Source organism: Neofelis nebulosa, chromosome 15 (assembly GCF_028018385.1).
Source record: "Neofelis nebulosa isolate mNeoNeb1 chromosome 15, mNeoNeb1.pri, whole genome shotgun sequence".
NCBI lineage: Eukaryota > Metazoa > Chordata > Mammalia > Carnivora > Felidae > Neofelis > Neofelis nebulosa.
The window spans coordinates 67,263,939-67,285,693 of NC_080796.1; the positions used below are offsets into that span (position 1 = coordinate 67,263,939).

Here is a 21,755-nt window from a genome sequence, read left to right on the forward strand (position 1 = left end):
ACCTTTGTTCTGCAGTAACGTACTCTCCTACCTTGCTTTCAGAAGCATTATTAGAAAAGAGATTCTATCAAGGAGTTTGTTCTTTTCTGGAATGTCCCCCAATATGGTTTCATGAAAAGGGGTGCGTTAGTTCAGAGATGAGATTGCTTATCACTAGAAAACAAAATGTTCTCAGGACCTCAGAAAAATGCGGTGGAAAATTGTCTGCATTAGTGATTGCTTAGAGAAACAGAACAAGAATGAATAAAGTTTGGATAACAAAGGTCAAAGTGTTAATTGTACCACTAAGCTGGCAGTGGCTTTAATTTCCTGCCAATGGGATATTGTTGAGAAATTTGACTTAAAATTAAAGGCAGTCCCTTTCACAATGACTCACTGGTAATTGGTGCCTTTGAAAAGATGGAACAGGACTTATGACTTGAGGTTTCTTTCTTAATTTGCATTTTTAATTAGATGGGATCTCAAAGGGTTTCTGAGCCTTTTCTCTTTTTGCCTTTTGCATTGTCTTTTTTGGATTGTTGCTCGCAATTAGAATTTGTAACAAATGAGTCGCTGGCATATAAATGTCAACTGTGAGGTAAAATATGGTTACTGAAGGACTGAGCAGGGTTCTGACCATTACTTTTTTAAACGAAAGCACTTTTCAAAAGGTTAGCACATTCCTTCGATGGGAGAGAATCGGTGGGGCTGGAAGAAGGGACGTCTGGATTTCACTCTGGCTCACGTTCGTTCTGTAAACTGTTTTCTCCACGTATGTTTGAGTAATTTCTGAAACACAGCACGCACTCCCACTTCGGAGAACATTTCCTTCTTATTCAAAAGCCTGTGTAGAATCAAGCAGACAAAGTTAACAATCCAGAAGAAGGGAGCTGGACTCGGTCATTCTTCAAAGAGCCTCCCTTGGCCAAATGGTGTGCATCTGGCCAAATCTCGTTTTATGAGACGATTGTAGGAAAATAACCACGGGGCCGATATTTGACCAGCCACAAACCAGTAGACCGCATTTGATCATTGCTAAGTCATTCTATGCGAACTCCTGACCTCGCTCGTTCGTTCCCATTCGCAGAGCCCACGTCCTGGGTCGGGTGCTGCGGACGGTGGTGAAGCGGGCCGGCTATCAGAAGGGCAGTAAAGGCACAGCCGGGCCTCCAAGGGGATATTAAAAGGGCATATATCTGCCGCTCTAGGTACAGATCATCTAAGCTCTTTTTAAAGGCTTCTAAGGAAGATGATTCTGCAAACTCCCATGACAACCTATCCAGCCTACTGCCAGGAACCACTTTCTCCCATCCTGCGGAAGCCCCCATTCTAGGGCTAAGCCATTCTTCTCTGGTTCTGTTCTCGGCTGCGAGAGAAAACAGCTGCTCTTCATCCTGCTTAGGTGAGCCTTTTATAGACTTCAAGACGGTGTCTGCCTTCTGTCTACTTGTCACAGGAAAGAAACTGGGGCTGCCAACCAAGATAACAATAATAATTTTCACTCGGAGATGGAATTATTATTGCTATGGTTACTAGTAAAATTTTTTCCAAAGGGGGGAAAAAAAGACATTTCTTCGGCACTGTGCCTCTGAGAAGAACAAAGTGCTAATAAACCCTGGTTTGTCTGCTTTGTTGATTATTCAGAAACATCAAACGGGAACTGCCCAGAATATGTCCCGCTGCCATTTGGATTCTGGCGGAGAACTTGATGAAACGCAGGTCCTTCTTTCAATTTCTGAGCCAAAGTTCAATGCTCAAACCCAACAGAATCTCCCAGTTTATTAAATCAGGGTAATTTCAAGAGGGGGCTTTGAAGGAAGAAGCAAGTAGAGTGTGACTTAGAAGTTATAATTGTCATTAAGAGAAAAGGGATAGGAAGCTTTTCTTTTCCTTTCTTTTCTTTTCTCTTCTTTTCTTTTCCTTTCTCTTCTTTTCTTCTTTCCTTTTCTCTTCCCTTCCCTTTTCTTCCCTTCCTTTCCCTTTCCTTTCCTTTCCTTTCCTTTCCTTTCCTTTCCTTTCCTTTCCTTTCCTTTCCTTTCCTTTCCTTTCCTCTCCCTCCCTTTCTTTTCACTGAAGAAAACCCCCAGAGAAGTCACAAAATGGTCAGGACAAGCTTATGTGCAGTTAGCTGCCTGGGTCTTGTGCTTTGAAGAATGGTAGGCATGACTAACTGCCTTCCCAAAATCTATCCCCCAGTGGCCAGCCAAGGGCTCACCATTCTCCCATCTGTCGTTTTTCTAGTTTTAGATGGAAAAGTTCAAAATTAAAGTAAAATTGTCTGAGACAAATAAAACACCCAGTCATTATCAGTTCTTGGCTCTCATGCTCTAATTAGTTGGTTAGGTGGGGCGCCTGGGTGACTCCGTCGGTTCAGTGTCCGACCTTGGCTCAGGTCACGAGCTCACAACTCATGAGTTCAAGCCCGGAGTCGGGCCCTGCACTGACAGCTCAGAGCCTGGAGACTGTTTCAGATTCTGTGTTTCCCTCTCTCTCTGCCCCTCTCCCGCTTGTGCTCTCTCTCTCTCTCTCTCTCAAAAATAAATAAATAAACATTTTTTTAAAAGTTGGTTAGGTTAGTTCTAGCCCAGAGCAGGGCTCTGAGAGAATGGATAAGGACAAATGTGTGTGTCCGGGCTGAGGGGTTGGGGAAGAGGGAAGGCTGAGTTAATGCCATGGCACCCTGACCTTAGGATCAAAAGTCTGCTGAGGGCAGAGATGTGGGGGTGAACAGGGACAGCCAGTGGAAACAACCTTACCAACTTCTCAATTTTCATGGCACTTTATATAGAGAGACCACACCCGTTAAAACACCACACCTGTTTTTTTTGTTTTTTTGGTAAACTGAATTAAATGCAATAAGTAGAATGTCAGTAGCAAATATTTTTTGCAAATAATAAAATGTACTTACACTTTCATTTGTTCATGATTTTTTTTAAAATTTTTTTTCAACGTTTTTTATTTATTTTTGGGACAGAGAGAGACAGAGCATGAACGGGGAGGGTCAGAGAGAGAGGGAGACACAGAATCTGAAACAGGCTCCAGGCTCTGAGCCATCAGCCCAGAGCCTGACGCGGGGCTCGAACTCACGGACCGCGAGATTGTGACCTGGCTGAAGTCGGACGCTTAACCGACTGTGCCACCCAGGCGCCCCAGTTCATGATTTTTAAAAAAATGACTTGTGGTGGCTTAAACAATTAACGCTTAATATGAAAAAAGTAAAAGTTAATAAAGAAGCAGAAACAGAGTCTAGTTGAGGAGAAGCAGTAGTTAGCATATGAAAGGTATGTATTTGTTTAGCTTTTATTTTATCGTTTTTTAAATCTTCTCTGAAGTAGGACAATAAAAATAGAAAAGTGTACATGAGACAGAACTAGTGAATTTTTATAAACTAAATATACCACAAACGTGGCACTCAGAGAGACAAACAGGACATTCCTAACACCCCCAGAAAACCTTCCCCTGTTTCCTTCCAGTTACCACCTCACCGCGAGTGTGACCACTCTCCTGGCTTCTGACAGTAGAAGTGATGTTTCCATTATACTTTATATAACTGGCCTAAAGCTGTGTATCTTCCTCCTTTTTTGGTCTAGCCTTTCTTGCTCTTTATGTGAGATTTGTGAGATTCATCAATATTTTATATATATCTATGAATTATTTCCTTCCATTGCTAATGAACATTCCTTTGTGTGAACAAACAATATATTTCTCGTTCTATTATCGACGGACATCCAGGTAGTGTCCAGGCTGGAGTAGTAAAGATACTGCTGTGAACATTCTATTCTCTGACATTCGATGAACAAATGTACTGATTTCTGTTGGTATACACTCTGGAGTAGAATTCTCTGGTCTTTGGGACTGCATATGTTCAGCTTTTCAAATTTCATTTTAAAAAAAAGGCTGCTGGGATTTTGAGCACAACTTCATTAAATCTATAGATTAATTTGGGAAAATTGACACACTGCATTCTCCAATCTCTGAATGGGGTAAACTCATCCATTTAATTCATTTCTCTAGTAATAGTTTGTCTTTCTCAGTGGAGTGGTCTTGTATACCTTTCCCTAGATTTATTTATAAGCATTTGATACATTTTGATGTTATATTTTATAATTTGTTCTTTCATATTTTTTTTTTGTTGCCGGCATATGACTAATTCTTTTATGTTGGCCTTATATTTGCAACTTGGCTGAATTCGTTTATACTTCTAATAACTTGTTCACTATTTTGGATTTTCTAGATGAACGATCATGTCATCTATGAAAAATGAGAGTTTTATTTCTTTCTTTTCATATGGATGCTTTTTATTTCTTTTCCTGGACTTATTACTATGGCTACTGCCTCCATCGGAATGTTGAATAAAAGCGAGGCGAGCCAGAATTTTTGCCTCATTTCCCAACTCAGGGGTTAAGTTTTCAATATTGTTATTATTGGCATGATATTTGCTACAGGGTTTTTTGTAGATTATCACATTAAAGAAGTTCCATTCTGTTCTTTTTTTTTGCTGTGAGTTTTTCATGAAGGAGTATTGAATTTTGCCAAATGATTTCTCTGCATCTATCAAGATAACGTTTTCTCCCATGATATGATAGCATTTTCTCCCTTTTTCTATTAATGTTGTCCATTGCACTAATTAATTTTGTAATGTTAAACTGCCTTTCCATGTCTGAAACAATCCTACTTGACGCTGTTAACCCCCCCTTTTATATTTCACTGTGTTCTATTTGTTAATATTTTCCAAATGAATTTTGAATCTATATTTATGAGAACTATATTGGGCTATTGATTTTTCTTCCTTGAAGAGTCACTGTCAAACTTGAGAATTAGGTTATGCTCGTATCCAAAAAGATTGGGAAATGTTCCCTCATTCTGTTTCCTGGATGTGTTTGTGCAAGAGTGGTGCTATTTTTTTTTTTTTCTTAAATGTTTGGACAAAAACTTTTCTAGCCTGAAGAATCAGGCATTAACATGTTGGGGGGTTTTTATTGCTGTTATTTTCCATATCAGGTTGTTTTTTTATTTATACCGGGTTTCCATTTGGTGTAGGAGTAGTGAATGCTTTGGGAGTGCTTCTTTAACTTTCAAGGAACCTCTTTTCTTCTGGGCTAATGACAATTCTACCCCCAGGAAACCGGGACCTGCGAGAATCTGTCTCACTTTGGGGGCCATAAAATCAGGAGTAGGGAGTGGGTACAAGGAAGCAGAGAGGAGTGGCCTGCAGAAAGACAGAAGGAAGAAGCAGATACATGGAAGAGAACAGGGGCAAGGGACAGAAAGCAATTCCAGATGGCTGTCTGGTTCTTGGAGTCAGCTTTTTCCAGAGGCTCCATGGCCCTGGGTTCTGTGAGACATAATAGATTCCCCTTTCCTGCATAAGCTGGCTCTCGTGGTCATTGTTACTTGTCACCTAAGGAACATTAACAAATACAACAGCAGAAACTTGAATCCACCAGTTAGGAGAAAGCATTATTGACACATTCTCATCACAGAGGTAGTGAATCGTTAGGGTTGGGTATTGCTATGCAGAATAGACCAACAAAACAACCCTAGCTAAAATAAGATAGAACCTATTTCTGTTTTGGATAAAGTAAATTTAGAGGCAGGAAGTTCAGGGCTCATACGACAGGTCTTCAGTTATCAAGAAACTAAAATCCTTCATCTGTCTTCTTTGCTACATTTGGCTCAAAATCCCTCCCTCGACATTGCCTCATAGTTCAATTTGGCGGCTGAAGCTCCAGCCTTCATGTTCAAGTTTCAGACCTAAAAGAAGAAAGACAGAAGGGCAGAAAGGAGCTCCAGGCTCCCCCTCAGTTTTATGGCGGTTTCTCAGAAGTTCCTCTGAACTATTCCGTTGACATCTCTATCGCCAGAATACAGTCAACTGACCACTCTTTGCTGGTATAGTGTACTAAAAATGTCTTTTTTACCTGGGACATTGCTAGACCCAAAGATATAGGGGTTCCCTTGGAAAGAAAAATGGGAAAATGGAGGGCAGGTATAGAACTAAAACCCTTGCAAGCCACATGGTACCTTTATGCATATCCACAAGAATATATCTAAAAGCACACGAGTCTGCTCAAGTTAGCGGAACTGGTGATCTATCAAAATTCTCCACAGCAAGTGCCATTAAGCAGGGAGAGGCGGAGAGGCCACTGGACCCATGGCCATTGTCCCTCAGGAAGGGGCTGAGGGAAGCCACAGGCATGAGGTGATAAAAATTTGCTCCCTTGTTCACAACCCAGCAGTTGTGCTAAGGGGCTTAAATTTCCGATCAGCATCATAAATTTCCTTTGAGCTGCTTCCTTTGAGATGGATATCTCTCCTGCTTCCTCCTGTAGAGACGATGTGCGTTGTTTCTCCCAGGAAGCAGGCAAAAGGGGTTAGTTGGCAAACAGCTAAAATAAGTTCTCTAGAGGCTCTTTCAGTCTTAGACCTATGCAGTGTCCCTATGGGGCAATCTGTAGAGGAAATTCATCCTTTTGCAATCGAGCAAGAAGTCAAAGTATCTGGAAGGGTCTCTAGAGCCCCCATGCGTGCTGACCAGAAGCACAGAGGTGAAAAGAGCAGAGGGAACTGGAAGAAGATGCGGAAAGAGTTGAGAAAGAGGGTCACACTCTCAAAAGGGAGCGCCATATTTTTTTAATGTCAGATCCTTGCTGCAAACTGCCGGCAATAAAAAGGAGATGCCAGCTCACCTTGGGACGTGCAGATACTTCTGAATTTATGAGAAAGGACATCTGTGGAGCATGAAAAAAACACATTCGAGGCAGGCAACAAGATCTGCTGTTGGAAGTTCTCTGGGCTGGGAACTGAGATTTTCCCCGGCTCAGAGTGTGGCTTTCTGCACTTTGTTCAGCCTCTGGAAACATCCTCAGTCCAACCCCACCACTGCTATGCTTTCACTGTGTGAAACCACTCAGGCCTAGGGAGAAAGAAACTGTTTCCTCACTCACCCGAGATGCCCTTTAATCACTGGGATGCTTTCTGGAGTGGTGCTGTGGGCCATATGGTTAATCCCCAGCACTGCTCTTGTTACCAGGTTTAAGTTGGGTTGTATTTTCCCTTATCACAACTTGTGCACTGGCATGGTTTTCCGGAGGTTATGGTGTTTAAGCATTATTTGTGAAACATGCATAATCTTAATTACATTTCAAGAAAACCTCAGGACTTCTCAAAGGCAGACATGAACTTTGGAAAAGAGAAATAATTGCAATTTTCTCTTCTAGCCGAGTGTCAAAACTTTCTATAATGGATAAACGCACGGGCTCTGGGGTCAGAGCACATGAATTGAAATCTGAACTCTATCACTTAGCTGCTGTGTGCCTTTGGACAAGATATTTGGTTTCTGTGTCTTTGTTGACATATAGTAGTATTAATGCAAGGATTCAAAGCAGAACTCTCAGAGACGCCTGGGTGGCTCAGTCAGGTAAGCCTCGGACTTCGGCTCCGGTCATGATCTTACAGTTCGTGAGTCCAAGCCCCTGGTCGGGGTCTGTGCTGACAGCTCAGAGCCTGGAGCCTGCTCCGGACTCTGTGTCTCCTTCTCTCTCTGCCCCTCCCCTGCTCACGTTCTGTGTCTCTCTGCCTCTCAAAAATAAACAAACATTAAAAACAATTAACAATAAAGCTCATTACAAAGCAGAACTCTTAAAACAATGCTGACTCTCTATAAATATCAGCTGTTATTGTGAATTATCAGGATATCATTTACTGCTCAACAAGATCACTGTCCAAATGGGTCTCCTCGAGACCCCCTTACGCCCACCCATCCGGAGAGTGACACACATTTGATCCACACACTTCTTTAGTTACTATTAAGAATTCCTGGGTAATACTTCCTGTTTTTGATGAGTACCCACACTCCTGACAAGCCCTTTCTCTTACCTGAGAAAAATGTAAAGCTCAATCTTAAGAGACAGTCACAGTGTTACGGGCTGAATGTTTGTGCCTCAAAGGTCATAGGTTGAAGCTTAATTCCCAAGGTGACGGTACTAGGGGGTGAGGCCTTGGGGAGGTCGTGAGGTCATGAGGGTGGATCGATGTCCTCATAAAAGAGGCCTCAGACACCTCTCTTGCCCCTTCTGCCGCGTGAGGTCACAGTGAGAAGACAGCCATCTATATACCAGGAAGCAGGCTTGTCATAGACACTGAATCTGCCAGCACCTTGGTCTTGGACTTTCAGCCCCCAAAACTGTGAGAAATAAATATTGACTGTTTCGGCCTCCTGGTATATGGTATTTTTTTTTTTTTTTACAGAAGCCTGAACAGACTGAGACAAACAATTACTTTTAAGCGCCCATGAGATCCTTTCAGCCTCCCCGATCCCTGGTACTCTTGGCTGTGGCAATGGCCGCCCTGGTTTCATGCCTTACAAGTTGAAGCAGGTTTGTTCATGCCCGGAGCCCTCTGTGCTGCTTCCTTTCACCTCCTGCCTTGGGACTTCTTTGTTGTTGCTGAAACATAAGCCACCAAGAAGCACCAGGTTCACTCCCCAATGAGATGGCCCTGTGTCTAACGGGAGAAGGGAGCCAGCAGGTGGACTCTTCTCCCTTCCTCCACCGAGATGGAGTATCCTAAGAAGCAACTACTCACGTGGTGCCTCAGGAGATGGTTCCGGGAGACCCAGCAGTCAGTTGGTCAGTTGCCCCTGACACCAAGAGCTTGGGCGCCCCTCGAATTGCCTCCTCCTCCTGCCCTGTCCTGCCCCATCTTCCTTCCCTTTTGCTTCTGGAGGAATGCACTTTTAATAAAGTGGTAGCACTTAGGCTTTTGCCTGATGTTCTGCTTTCTGGGGAACCCAGGCTACAGCAAAATCTACAGTTTTTAATTGTAAGTAAGATTGGTTCCTTTTAAAACTACACTCATCTGGCTAAAATGAACAAATCAGAAGACTGTAGATGCTGGCGAGGAGGTGAAGAAACGGGAACCCTCTTGCCCTGTTGGTGGGAATGCAAACTGGTGCAGCCATTCTGGAAAACAGTGTGGAGCTTCCTCAAAAAATTAAAAATAGACCTACCCTATGACCCAGCAGTAGCACTGTTAGGAATTTACCCCAGGGATCCAGGAGTGCTGGTGCAGAGGGGCACTTGTACCCCAATGTTTATAGTAGCACTTTCAACAAAAGCCAAATTATAGAAAGAGCCTAAATGTCCATCAACTGACGAATGGATAAAGAAGTTGTGGTTTATATATACAACGGAATACTACTTGGCAATGAGAAAGAATGAAATCTGGCCATTTGTAGCAACATGGTTGGAACTGGAGAGTGTTATGCTAAGTGAAGTAAGTCAGGCAGAGAAAGACAGATACCATATGTTTTCACTCATATGTAGATCCTGAGAAACTTAACAGAAGACCAGGGGGGAGGGGGAGGGGGGAAAAAGTTACAGAGGTGGAAGGAGGCAAACCATAAGAGACTCTTAAATACTGAGAACAAACTGAGGGTGGATGGGGATTGGGGGAGAGGGGAAAGTGGGTGATGGGCATTGGGGAGGGCACCTGCGGGGATGAGCACTGGGTGTTGTATGGAAACCAATTTGACAATAAGTTATATTTAATATAACAAAAATAAAACAACGTATTATTGAATGAAAATGTATGGCAAGTTTGTGCAAAATGTTTTCAAAACGGAACCTACCACAGAAGATGTGGGGCTGTCAGAACTTTTACACATTTTTATTGGGAGTATAAATTGGTACAAGGGCTTAGAGAACAGTTTGGTTGAGTCTATTCAAGTTCTGCATGTGCATACCCCAGTGCTAGGTGTATACTCTTCCCCCAAATGTATGTATATGCACAAAAAGATATGTACAAGAATGTTGACAGCAGTATTCTTTGTGATAGCTAAAAATTAGAGCAACCCCTAAATGTCCATGAATAGCAGAATGCATGGATAAATTATTGTCTATTACTATACTGGAATACTCTACAGCAAAGAGAATGCACATACGGCAGGCAGCATAATGTTGAAAGAAATACAAAATGCTATATGTCATAAGAGTTTATTAATATAACGTCCTGGAACAGTAAAAACTAGTCTATAGCGTTAGGAGTCAGAACAGGATTAACCTTTGGGAGAAGAGTAGGAGATAGCGATTCAGAAGGGGCAAGATGATTGACTTTGAGATCCTGGAAATGTTCTGTTGTTTTGATGTGGGTAATTGTCTTTAAATAATCCAATTGTTCATTGTGATTATTTACTGGTCTTCATATGTATGATTCGTGTACTTTTTTGTTTGTGTAGCTGGATAAAAAAGAGTTCTAAAATTAAAAAAGAAAATAAAACTACACTCATTTATTTTACATGTGCATATTAGAAGCTCCTGTCCTGTGTGATGCATTGATTCTTTAGAGTGGTTTGAATCTTGATACCCATAGATTTCTTCCTTGGAAGTTCCAGAGATTCTTTAAGAGTAATTTTTTCTCGGGGTGCCTGGGTGGCTCAGTTGGTTAAGAGTCCAACTTCAGCTTAGGTCATGATCTCACAGTTCCTGAGTTCGAGCCCTGCATCAGTCTCTCTGCTGTCAGCACAGAGCCCACCTGGGATCTTTCGTCTCCCTCTCTGTCTGCTCCTCCCCTGCTCATGCTCACTCTCTCTCTCAAAAAATAAACATTTTTTGAATATATTTTTTTCTCTGCAGAAGATGAAGAAATCTTATATACAGAGCCACTCCAGTGTCACAGCCCAGACTAAGGATCCGAGAAGGGTCATCTCCAGTCCTGGCCGAAAGCTATCATCCTTAACCACATCCAAAATACCTAGCACACTTTCAAGGTTATTTGTCTTCGAGACTTCATCACTTTGCTCTGCCAAACATCTAACAGTTTCAGATCTATTTCTGCAAAAGATGTTAGGTATGCCTACGTTCTCTACTGCCCTTATGTTAATAGGCTGGGCTACATTTCTTTAATCTCTCTGCCCCCCACCCTCACTCCTTGCAACCAATTCCAGGACCTCCCCCCATCTGCTATCACATAATGCTTTCAGCATTTACACACTGTTATTTATACATACTGAGTGTGACATGTAATGTGGTATGATATGAATTTGACTGAGGTGTATTGGGGCTCCCTAAATAAGCCTCAGCTCAATATTATTCACCAGGAAGCTATTTATTATTGAATTATGTTTATGACTGTATGCCTATATGACAAAACAATACCTGCTAAAAGACCCAGCATGTTTTAATAGCTCTTTACTTTCTCTTCTTTCCCTCCTGCTGCTCTCCTTTCTCATCACACCCATTTTTCCCCCCTCTTACAGGGTGGTTAATTCTTGAGAAAGAGAGCACCCCTATTTCTCCTCTCTCTGGATTTGTCCTGCCTTTCCTTTAGTGATGGGAACAAATTTGCAATGATGTGGGAGAATAGTTTGATGTACCGCCCTACCACCTTCCTTGGTATGTAGTCCTCCCACCTTCCTCCCTCCCCGACTCAGACAGCAGTGAAGTATTCTTTACTCCCCACCCAGGATGCAAAAGGGCAAGGAAAAAGGGAGAAAAGTTCAAGTTAGGCTTTGGTTCTCTTAAATAGATACTGTGTTATGGACCGAGAGTCCTCAAAATTCCTAGGTTGAAATCCTAACTCCCAATGTGATGAAAGTAGTGGGGCCTTCAGGAGGTGACTAGATTTTGAGGGCGGAGACCTCATGAGTGGGATTAGTCCCTTATAAAAGAGACCCTGGAGAGCTCCTTCACCCCTCCTGCCATACAAGGACACGGTCTGTGAACAAGGAAGTAAGCTCTCACCAGACACCGATCCACCAGCACGTTGGTCTTAGAATTCCTAGCTTCCAGAAGAGTGAGAAATAAATTTTTGTTGTTTATAAGCTGCCTACACTGTAGTAGTTTGTTATAGAAGCCTGAACAAATGAAGACATACCTTTCAAATTCATTATTTGGGGGGCGGGGGGAAGATGTAGGATGTTGAATTCTGGGAAACTGGCTTTTCAGGAATAAAAGTAAGATCCTTAAAGCTATAGGGAATAAAAATTATGTCTATCAATTGATTTAAAAGACATATGGAACCTACTTGCCCTCATAGAGGACACCTAATGTCCTTGGGAAGACAGCGGGGAGCCAGAGAGGAGGACAGAATTGGACATTACTCTAGGTCCTTAGGAAGCATCTCTGTATCCCATTCACCCCTACTCTTTCTCCTCAGGATGTGAAGTCACACCCCTTAAAAGCTTTCTTGAAGTGCCCAACTGCCATAGTAGAGAAAGAAGAAGAAGAAGAAGAAGAAGAAGAAGAAGAAGAAGAAGAAGAAGAAGAAGAAGAAGAGGAGGAGGAGGAGGAAGAAGAGAGGATTCTGCAATCACCCTATCAATTTTCCTGTGATCCCATAGTAGTTTGGAGCAATAATTGATGTTGTCTTAGATGCTTCTTGAGAGAATCTTTGAAGTAGCATAAAGAGAGTCAGCAGACCTGAAGAGGCCTTGTGGTTGGGTTCTGGGGAGGCTATGGCATGCCTCCCATGGACCAATGACAAGATTAAACACCACCATGGATGCCAGAGGAGGTTATAGATGCCGTGGACTAGGTGAGTGGTCTGAGGAATCATAGCCACTGTGTATATTAATTGGAATTATTAAAAAGGAGCGTGCTTCAAAGGCTTATGATGGGTTGAAGAGCTATTAAGTGCCCAAGATAGTCATTCTCACTGAACATTGAAACTTTAGCAGATCTATCGTGGGGCTAGAGGCTAAGTCCCCTTCTCTTATTTCCTTGGAGTCCCCTCATCCATCTAGTATGTCACCCACACCCACAATTTACAACCAGCACCATAATAGAAATAGGTAGAGAAGTCACTGGCCTTAAGGAATTTAGAATCCCCTGTTTAACAGCTCACCTTTCCCTTGCTAGAAGACTGTGTGCTGTCTCTCCATGGTGCCTCTCTTCAGCTTATTCTTCTGTAAAAGGAGAGAATAATATTTGCATCCTATTTATAGAAAGATGGAAATAAATTAGGTGAGCATATGGGCTGTAATGGACTCTGAGTTCTTTGGGAAAAGTTGCTGACCAAGGACAATACACTTTTTTTTTAACTGACCATTGCACATAGAATCAGTTCTTTAACACCACAGTGTCCTTCCTTTTTTTTTCCTACAAGATGTCATGTCATGTCTTTGCAAGACTTCCAGTGAACAGGAGGGCTCATCAATTTCAACCTAAAGCTATTAAAATGTTACTTTGTTAGCAATAATTAAGGTGTGCAGCCAGGGCTCCCTATAGATCACACTTGAAGGCACAGTCATATTTTTCTCCTATTGCTCCTCAGGTGTCTTAAATTGTCAGGTAGTCAGGGGAGGGGGGGTAACTGGGAGCTGGGCAGGAAAGGAGAGAGGGACGAAGATGCTTGCCTTACAAATAAAGGTAGAAACCATAAGAATCTTTTTCGTTGAGCCAACCTTCTCATAAGAGTTGTCTAAGACATTTTTTTCAGGTTTAATCTGTTGCAATGCTTCTAATAAAAATCTGATCAAAAACATTTCTTAATTAGACTTTTTAAGTCATCAAAGGCTCTCACTAAAATTTCCCTTTGACTTTGGCTGACAACATATCTGACAGGCTATGAATTCTATAGCAATGGCACCAAGAAACATCACGTCCTCTCCACCATGTTTTATTCGTGGGCTTGCTTTCTTCCACGGAATGAATCTTCAGCTGTACAAGAAAACGCTGCTTGTTGGCTGTTTTCTTTCTGTGCTCTTGGCCAGCCCACTCCACCCTGTCTTCTGACATTCCAGAAAGATCATAGTCCCTTGGAGGTTTGTCAAAGTAATTTTCCTATAGAAAAATTAGCTTGCACAAATTTTGAGGACATAGGGTATGGAAGGGAAGGCTAATGGAAGTTTGGAACTCAAGCCATGGGCAAGCACCAGAAGCAAAAGAGACTTGGACTTTGAAGCCTGATGAATAGAGCTAGCTGTCTAGTATGGGTGAAAATGCATTCTTACGTTTTTGGTACTCACCCTGCCTGGGTCCATAAGGACTGTAAAGTATTTACCACCCTGTGCATTGGAAAGGTTTTTGATCACAAAAGAGATCCAGAGCCTGCTTTTATGAACTGATGGTCTAGAAGTTTGATGCAGTGGAAATAGCTTCAAACTTGGAGATGAGAGACCTAGGTTTTATCAATTATGTGACTTTGACCTCAACATCTAAAGACTTTCTTTCTTTCCGATGAAGGAGTCAAATGGAGACACCTCCTACCTCTGAGTATTGTTACGAGGTGAAAGAACATTATAGACAATTAAGTGCTACACCAATGTTGTTTTTGCTGAGTTCTTTAGTAGACTGGATTCCTGACCCCAATTCTTCACCCTTCCCTGGATCCATGACCTTGGTCATAAGTATCACTTTGGCAATGGAATGTGGACATATACTCTATCAGCGGCCAATTTCTCACCTAAGCCTTAAGAGAGGTTGCACATTTCTGCCCTCCCTCTTGTGCCTCTGCCATTGTCCTATCTAGCTGATGGTCCAAGAAGGATGAGAGATCTAATCTGCAAATTAGAGCAATGGTTCTTGAACTTTAGCATCAGAATGACCTGGAAATCTCATTAAAACACAGATTGGTTCAGTTGTTCTCAGAAGTAACTAACTTCCTTTCTCCCTCCCTCTCTCTCTTCCTTCCTTCCTTCCTTCCTTCCTTCCTTCCTTCCTTCCTTCCTTCTCTATTTTTCTTTCTTTCTCTTTTTCTGTTTTTTTCCTTCCTTCCTTTCTTCCTTCCTTCTTTCCTTCCTTCCTTCTTTCCTTCCTTACCTTTCTCTCTTTCTGTCTTTTCCTTCCTTCCTTCTTCCTTCCTTCCTTCCTTCCTTCCTTCCTTCCTTCCTTCCTTCCTTCTCTATCTTTCTCTCTTTCTGTCTGTCTTTTCCTCCCTCCCTCCCTCCCTCCCTCCCTTCCTTCTTTCCTTCCTTCCTTCCTTCTCTTTCTGTCTTTCTCTCTTTCTGTCTGTATTTTCCTTCCTTCCTTCCTTCCTTCCTTCCTTCCTTCCTTCCTTCCTTCTCTATTTTTCTTTCTTTCTCTTTTTCTGTTTTTTTCCTTCCTTCCTTTCTTCCTTCCTTCTTTCCTTCCTTCCTTCTTTCCTTCCTTACCTTTCTCTCTTTCTGTCTTTTCCTTCCTTCCTTCTTCCTTCCTTCCTTCCTTCCTTCCTTCCTTCCTTCCTTCCTTCTCTATCTTTCTCTCTTTCTGTCTGTCTTTTCCTCCCTCCCTCCCTCCCTCCCTCCCTCCCTCCCTCCCTCCCTCCCTCCCTTCCTTCTTTCCTTCCTTCCTTCCTTCTCTTTCTGTCTTTCTCTCTTTCTGTCTGTATTTTCCTTCCTTCCTTCCTTCCTTCCTTCCTTCCTTCCTTCCTTCCTTCCTCCTTCCCTCCCTCCCTTCTATCATCCTCCCTTCTTTCCATCCTTCATTTCTTCCTCCTTTTCTACCCCACTCCCAGTGTGTATCACAGGTCGTATTATATTCTAAAACAGTCCAAAAAGAGCAACTCCAGCCCATCCCCAAATGCAACTGAATTTAAAATTCACTGTCAAACCTGTTTCTAAAGACCAGAGCAACTGAGCCCAACCTGTATCGGCCAACCTCCGGACAGCCTGAGGAGAGGTGAGCAACATAAATGCTTATTGCTGCATGTCCCTGAGATCCTGTGGTTGTTACACAGCAATAGCTGACCAATGTAAGTAATTGCTCAGACAGATTGCGAATTACAGAATATATGTTTGTCTTCTCAGCAACACGGCTTCTCAAAGAGAGGTAAGTGACAGCTGCTGAATCATGAGGAGGCTGCAGGACAGTCTTTAAAATGCCATTTATCAGTGATCTTTCCCAGGGAAACCCCAACATTTCTGCACCCCAACATTTCTGCACCCCAACATTTCTCAAGTTTTCCCCCACTCCTTTCTGCTCCTGACTCTATCTCCCTGCTCTAAGTGATCCTGGGAACTCATGAAACATGCCTCAGAAGCAGGTTGAAGATGAACTCTAAACACAGCCATACTAGCCACCAATGGAGTGAGCTTCTCCTATTGGTCTATTTTAGAACAAAATGTGACCTACAGTCCAGAGATGATGCACATACTGAGAGAGATGAGGGAGGGAAAGAGGAAGGATGAACTTGCAGAGCCCCTTGGAGTCTGATGAACTCTTTCGTTCAATGACCCACAGATGCAGTTTTTACAAACCTCCCTGAGTGTCTGCTTGGGGGACAAGGGGGACCAAAGGACTGCATGTGTCCCTCTAGCTCCATTTTGTGTTTGATAACTGTTCATCCAGTGGGCACAGGGAACAGATAGCGTCCCCCTCCATATGATAAGCTCCTCAAGGGTAGGAATCTTTGTGTTGTTCACTGACATAACTCAAAAACCCACAGAAGTGCTGGTGTACTGGGCATTCAATAACTATTTTTTGAATTGAAAATGAATTGAATTGCCTGGAGGCCATGCTATGGACAATATCTGGGAGCAGCATGTTGCCGGGCAGATGGGCCACCCCTGCCGTCCCCAGCAAGCCGGTCACGCTGGCTCTCAGTTCCCCGTACCCACCCCCCTGCAGTACTATGGCACCCGATCACAGGAGCCACGTGTTCCATTTACTATATTTAGCGACTTCTTTCTCTCTTAAATCCTTTTCATTAACTGGCTCATTTCCCACTCAGCTTCATTTCCTTTAAGTCTACACCCCTCCATTGTTTCTTACCATAATACCATTATCTCTTGGCCATTCTGGAGTTTTTTGCTGTTTATAGGAATATTTAGTTTGCTCTTTTCAACAACATCGCAGTGGAGATGTTATAGAAATTTTACACCTTTGGAAACTGAGGCACAGAGAAGATGAGTAATTTGCAGGATGGAGGGGAGACTTGAATTCCCCGAGAGGACTGTCCTTCCCACCGCTCCATGATGCCTGGAGGGTGTTTGGTGCCTTTCTGAGCCAGCGTTAGATGCAGGCAGTGAATCCAGTAAAGCCTATCTAGGTGTCTAGGACTATGATGTGGAATGCTAACTCTTATATTCCATCAGGGCAACGAGAAATTCACAGACTTCTAGACGACTCTGCAAACTGCAAAGCACCTTCATGCACACAGTCTCGTTTGAGAGTGAAGGACTCTCCCTGGTTTGGGTGATGCCTTTTCTTGGTAGATTTCCTGCAGTTCTGTAAGGGAAAAAAAGCACGCCCAGCATCAGCGTGATAAATAATGTTCTATCGATGCAGCCGCTTTCCCAGGACAGCACTTCGCACTGAGCTGAGCTGTGGCCCTGAAGAAGCCAAGATGATTCTCTGGGTCTCAAATTGACATCTGGAAGTGGGATCATGGAAAATGGAGCCAGAGGAAGGAGGAAGAGGCAGCGAGAATGGGACATCTCCTCACCACGGAGGCAAATGCTGACGGGAGCACGCACAGTAAAATATTTTACTACGAAGCAGAATTACTCCAAAGACTGATGGGCCCGCTCACGAGACCCACTCACATTTATGAAGGTCATAAGTTACAGACGCCCAGCCCGCTCGCAGGAGCACAGCCATCACCTTTTATGGGTGAAACTTCCTGCAATATATTAAACTCTCCAGAAAACAGACAAGGGGTTTATGGCAAACGATAACTTTAATGCCTAGAAACCATTCGGTGATTTGGGGAGGATTATTAGTAACAAGGGCAAGATGCTGAGTCGTTTCCAGGCACCAGGCCCTGGCTCTCCTGCCGGCTCAAGCCAACCCTCTCTTCTCTGCATCCCAACCAGAAACGTGGACCCCGAGTCGCACCCGGGGTGAGAGGGAGCGTGAGTAGGAAGTGTGCTGAGGAGGGCGGACTGTTATGGGTTGAAAAGAATTATATTTGAGGAGAAGTGCCTGATGGGAATCCTTAGGTTGCAGCCCAGACTGTCGCCGGAGATCTATACAGGACGGGAGGCCAGGAGACAGCTATGATCACTGCCGCTTGTTACAAGTGATAAGGAGGTACCTGTCTGTGCTCCCCACGCTTGGAGGAAGTCGTAGAAAGGCCAAGGATCGCATCATCTTAAATGCTTTGCCCTATGTGATTTAGAGGAATCTGAGAAAGTCCTTCCCATCAAAGTCCTATCCCTCCGACTCGGTTTATTCCACGCCTGGCTCACAAAAGCAAGGAACTGCGAGCCGATGGATACTGTCAGTCGGCAGAGGGGTCGCAGGAAGCTGGGCCAGCAGATCTGAGCACCTTGGAGTCGGCAAAAGTGTCCAATGCAGGGAGTCAGATGGGCAGCTCCTCCCCGCACGAAACATCCGTCCCGTGGTCGGGGTCGAGAGGGGCCAGAGCACTGGAGGAGGAGTCGGGTGTGTTTGAAATCACAGCCTGGGACTGCAGACATGTCACTGCTCCTGTGGGGACCTCAGTTCTATGGTTTGTAAAAGAAGTGGGTACGATGCTCCCATGGAGTCCTTTGTCTTCATAGCCTCTGACTGTGGCTTCTTCCCTGGGCTCTGGCTGAACACGTCCCAGCGGCACTCAAATGATATTTAGTTCTCCAAATGGTACTTAGACTTTTTTGTTTTCCCCATGGACCTGCTCTTAAAAAGCACGTTCAGATCATTCTTAGTGGCTGAGCATCAAATTTCTTAATTGCAGAAAAGGGAAGGAAAAGAAAGGAGAAAAGCAGAAAGTGTTCCACAGTGAGAATACAGGGTCCTGGATTCTAGTTCTCATGGAGCCCTGAACGGTGTGCATACCTTCCCACACTGAACTTGCATTTCTTCCTCTATAAACTCAATGGGACCAGGGGCACCCGGGTGGCTCAGTCGGTTAAGCGTCCGACTTCGGCTCAGGTCATGATCTTAGAGTCCGTGAGTTCGAGCCCCGTGTTGGGCTCTGTCCTGATAGCTCAGAGCCTGGAACCTGCTTTGGATTCTGTGTCTCCCTCTCTCTCTGCCCCTCCCCTGCTCATGCTCTCTCTCCTCTCTCTCTCTCTCTCAAAAGTAAATGAACACTAAAAATTTTTTTAAATAAAACAAAAAAACAAACCCAATAGGACCAGATAATAATTGCTTACATTTATGACTGCTTCCTATGTACCAGCCACTATCCTAAGTGCTTCACACGCACAAATGCATTTAATCCTCACAATTCTATGGGGTAGAGATTATTGTTACACCTACGTTACAGATGGGGAGATCAAGGCATATAGAGGCTAGTAACTTGTCCAAGGTCTTACAGGGAGTAAGCGGCAGAGCTGAGATTTAAAACTCAAGCAGTCTGTCTTCAGAATCTAACTTTATGCAGCTGTGATTCTTTTTTGAAGCTGAATAAAAGTTCTAAGGAAACAGCAAACCTTTCACAATTTTCAGGAACCTTTGGATGGGGTCCATTTCACCTAACTCTGACCATATGGAGACAGGCGGACCCTCTGCACTAGCTCAGCAGGTTCACAAGCACGTGTGTCCAAACGTGTCATCCGTGAAGCTTCTAGAACATTCAGCTTCCAGACCTTCTTGTACAGATTGTGATCTCACAGTTACGGGCAAGTCCCAGGATGCCGTATTTGTATCCGATGTCAGAGGATGTCGTTGGAGGACCATGACTTTCTGAGAAACACTGATCTAAAGTATCACAGGGTATTTTCGGAGGCTCTTTCAGGAGTAAGGGACAGGTGAATGGGTAGACAGAGGAACGTCTTTGAAGAGTTCACCATCCTGTTAGAGAGAAAACCCAACACAGAGATGTTATGATGACAAGGTGGCCTGGGATATTTTCACCTTCCCCACCAGCCTGTGACTCTTTTCCACCCATCCACATACGACTCAAGTTCCATTTTTAGTACTTTGGGACAAGGGTAGCCTCTCTGTTCCCAGGACGTTCGGCTCTCAGCACTGTCCTGGGCCTCACCGGCAGCTCCGGGACCAGAGTTCAGGGGTGGGGTAGACATGAAGCCCGCTCTACTGCCTTCGCCACCTGTGAGGGCAAGAGAAAAGGGCCACTGCAAAGCCATTTGCACCCCGAGCGGCAGCCTTTAGCCAGGGTGGGTGCTTCCTGGTCCCCTCTGCTTAGGGAAGGATCCAGACAGACTATGACCTGTTTCTTTCTCCTATTTATGAGACCATAAACCCAAGTGTCCTTGTGGTTGCTCACGGACACTCGAATATTCCTTCCGCTTCCCTCCACTGTGCGTGTGGGAGAAAATGCACGCGGGAATGACACAGTCCACCGTGTGATCTGGAATCCTCCCTCACCTGGCATCTGAACTGGGCACCTGCATCCCCCGCGAGCCATCGCTGCTTTGACACGAGTCTGACTGAGGCTCTCTTGTTTAGCTGCAAGGGCCTCTCTTGTCCCATCGTGCTTTTCTGTCGATCTGTTATTAGATCAGCCACTTCCTGAGGGCAGGAGTTGATGGCTATAAACCTCATTTTTGTTTTGGTTTTAAACTTTTTTTAAAAGTTTATTTATTTTTAAGAGAGAGAGAGAGAGAGACTGAGTGGGCGAGGGACAGTGATAGGAAGACAAAGGATCTAAAGCAGGTTCTATGCCGACAGCAGCAAGACCGATGTGGGGCTCAAACTCAGGAACCGAGAGGTCATGACCTGAGCCGAAATCGGATGCTAAACCCACTGAGCCACCCAGCGTCCCCAAACCTCATTTGGTAATGTTCACGCAGGTTTCCATGGATGTGGGCGCTTAACACAAGACATTGCTCCCAGGTGAGGGTCGTCTGATGCTTACGTCACACCTGTGAATCCACCCGGTAATGTTGAAGCTTCTTGAACCAAGTTACAGACACGGGAATGGCATTCCCTGGCTTGATGTGCCCTCGTTTAGTCTTACTTTCGAATGTTGGCTTGGCAATTGCACTGGTTTGTGGGATTTTTCACATGGGCTCCACAATGTCCTGGAATCCTCCCTGCTCCATTCACCCCGCCCACCACAGCTACCAAGTGGAGTCAGGGTAGAGGGTGTCTCATGCAGAGACTGAAGAGGGCTCACGCGCCCTCGAATCAAGGCAACTCTCCTCTTACATGCACACATCTGCCTCCCAAAGATTTTCTTGTGGAAAGGTTTTTGACGCTTTGAGGAAAGGGTGCAAATCATGTGAACTTTTCAACTTATCTCTGGTTTAAATAATCCAACCCAGTGTTGTTGCTGCTAGTGTTCTGCTGCCCCAAAATGTTTGCTTGGTATTCTCTATATCCTTGCCAAAACGATTTAACCAAAATGGGGCGCCTGGGTGGCTCAGTCGGTTAAGCGTCCGACTTCGGCTCAGGTCATGATCTCGCAGTCCGTGAGTTTGAGCCCCACATCGGGCTCTGTGCTGACAGCTCAGAGCCTGGAGCCTGCTTTGGATTCTATGTCTCCCTCTCTCTCTGGCCCTCTCCTGCTCACACTCTCTCTCTCTCTCTCTCTCTCAAGAATAAATAAATATTTTTTAAAAATTAAAAAAAAAATTTAACCAAATGGGGCTAAGCCCATCACTAGAGACTTCATGGAAGTTAATAAAAGTACATGTAAAGGACTAAGTCCATAGGTAAATATTGGTTATGATTAATATTATAATTATTATTAGAAACTGTCCTGCATCATTACTGTTAGTCCAGGAATGTGTACTTTTTACTAGAGTTTTTCAATAACTTCGTATAACTGAGTTGTCAGCCAATTAACTTTTCTTCATCTTGCTTACAAAGATATAATTTTTTTTAACGTTTATTTATTTTTGAGACAGAGAGAGACAGAGCATGAACGGGGGAGGGGCAGAGAGAGAGGGAGACACAGAATCGGAAACAGGCTCCAGGCTCTGAACCATCAGCCCAGAGCCCGACGCG

General features: G+C 44.0%; 1 long non-coding RNA gene across 2 annotated transcripts; it reads right to left on the reverse strand.

The window, feature by feature from the left end:
* Positions 1-208: 208 nt before the first annotated feature.
* Positions 209-20,176, reverse strand: LOC131495741 (uncharacterized). 2 transcript variants are annotated; one of them, XR_009254091.1, is made up of 3 exons: positions 19,101-20,176; positions 12,823-12,912; positions 209-823 (listed from the first exon to the last, which is right to left on the reverse strand). It is a non-coding gene; the product is annotated as an uncharacterized LOC131495741 (long non-coding RNA). The 2 variants fall into 2 exon arrangements; XR_009254090.1 differs by having other exon boundaries at positions 211-823; positions 19,274-20,170.
* Positions 20,177-21,755: the final 1,579 nt, after the last annotated feature.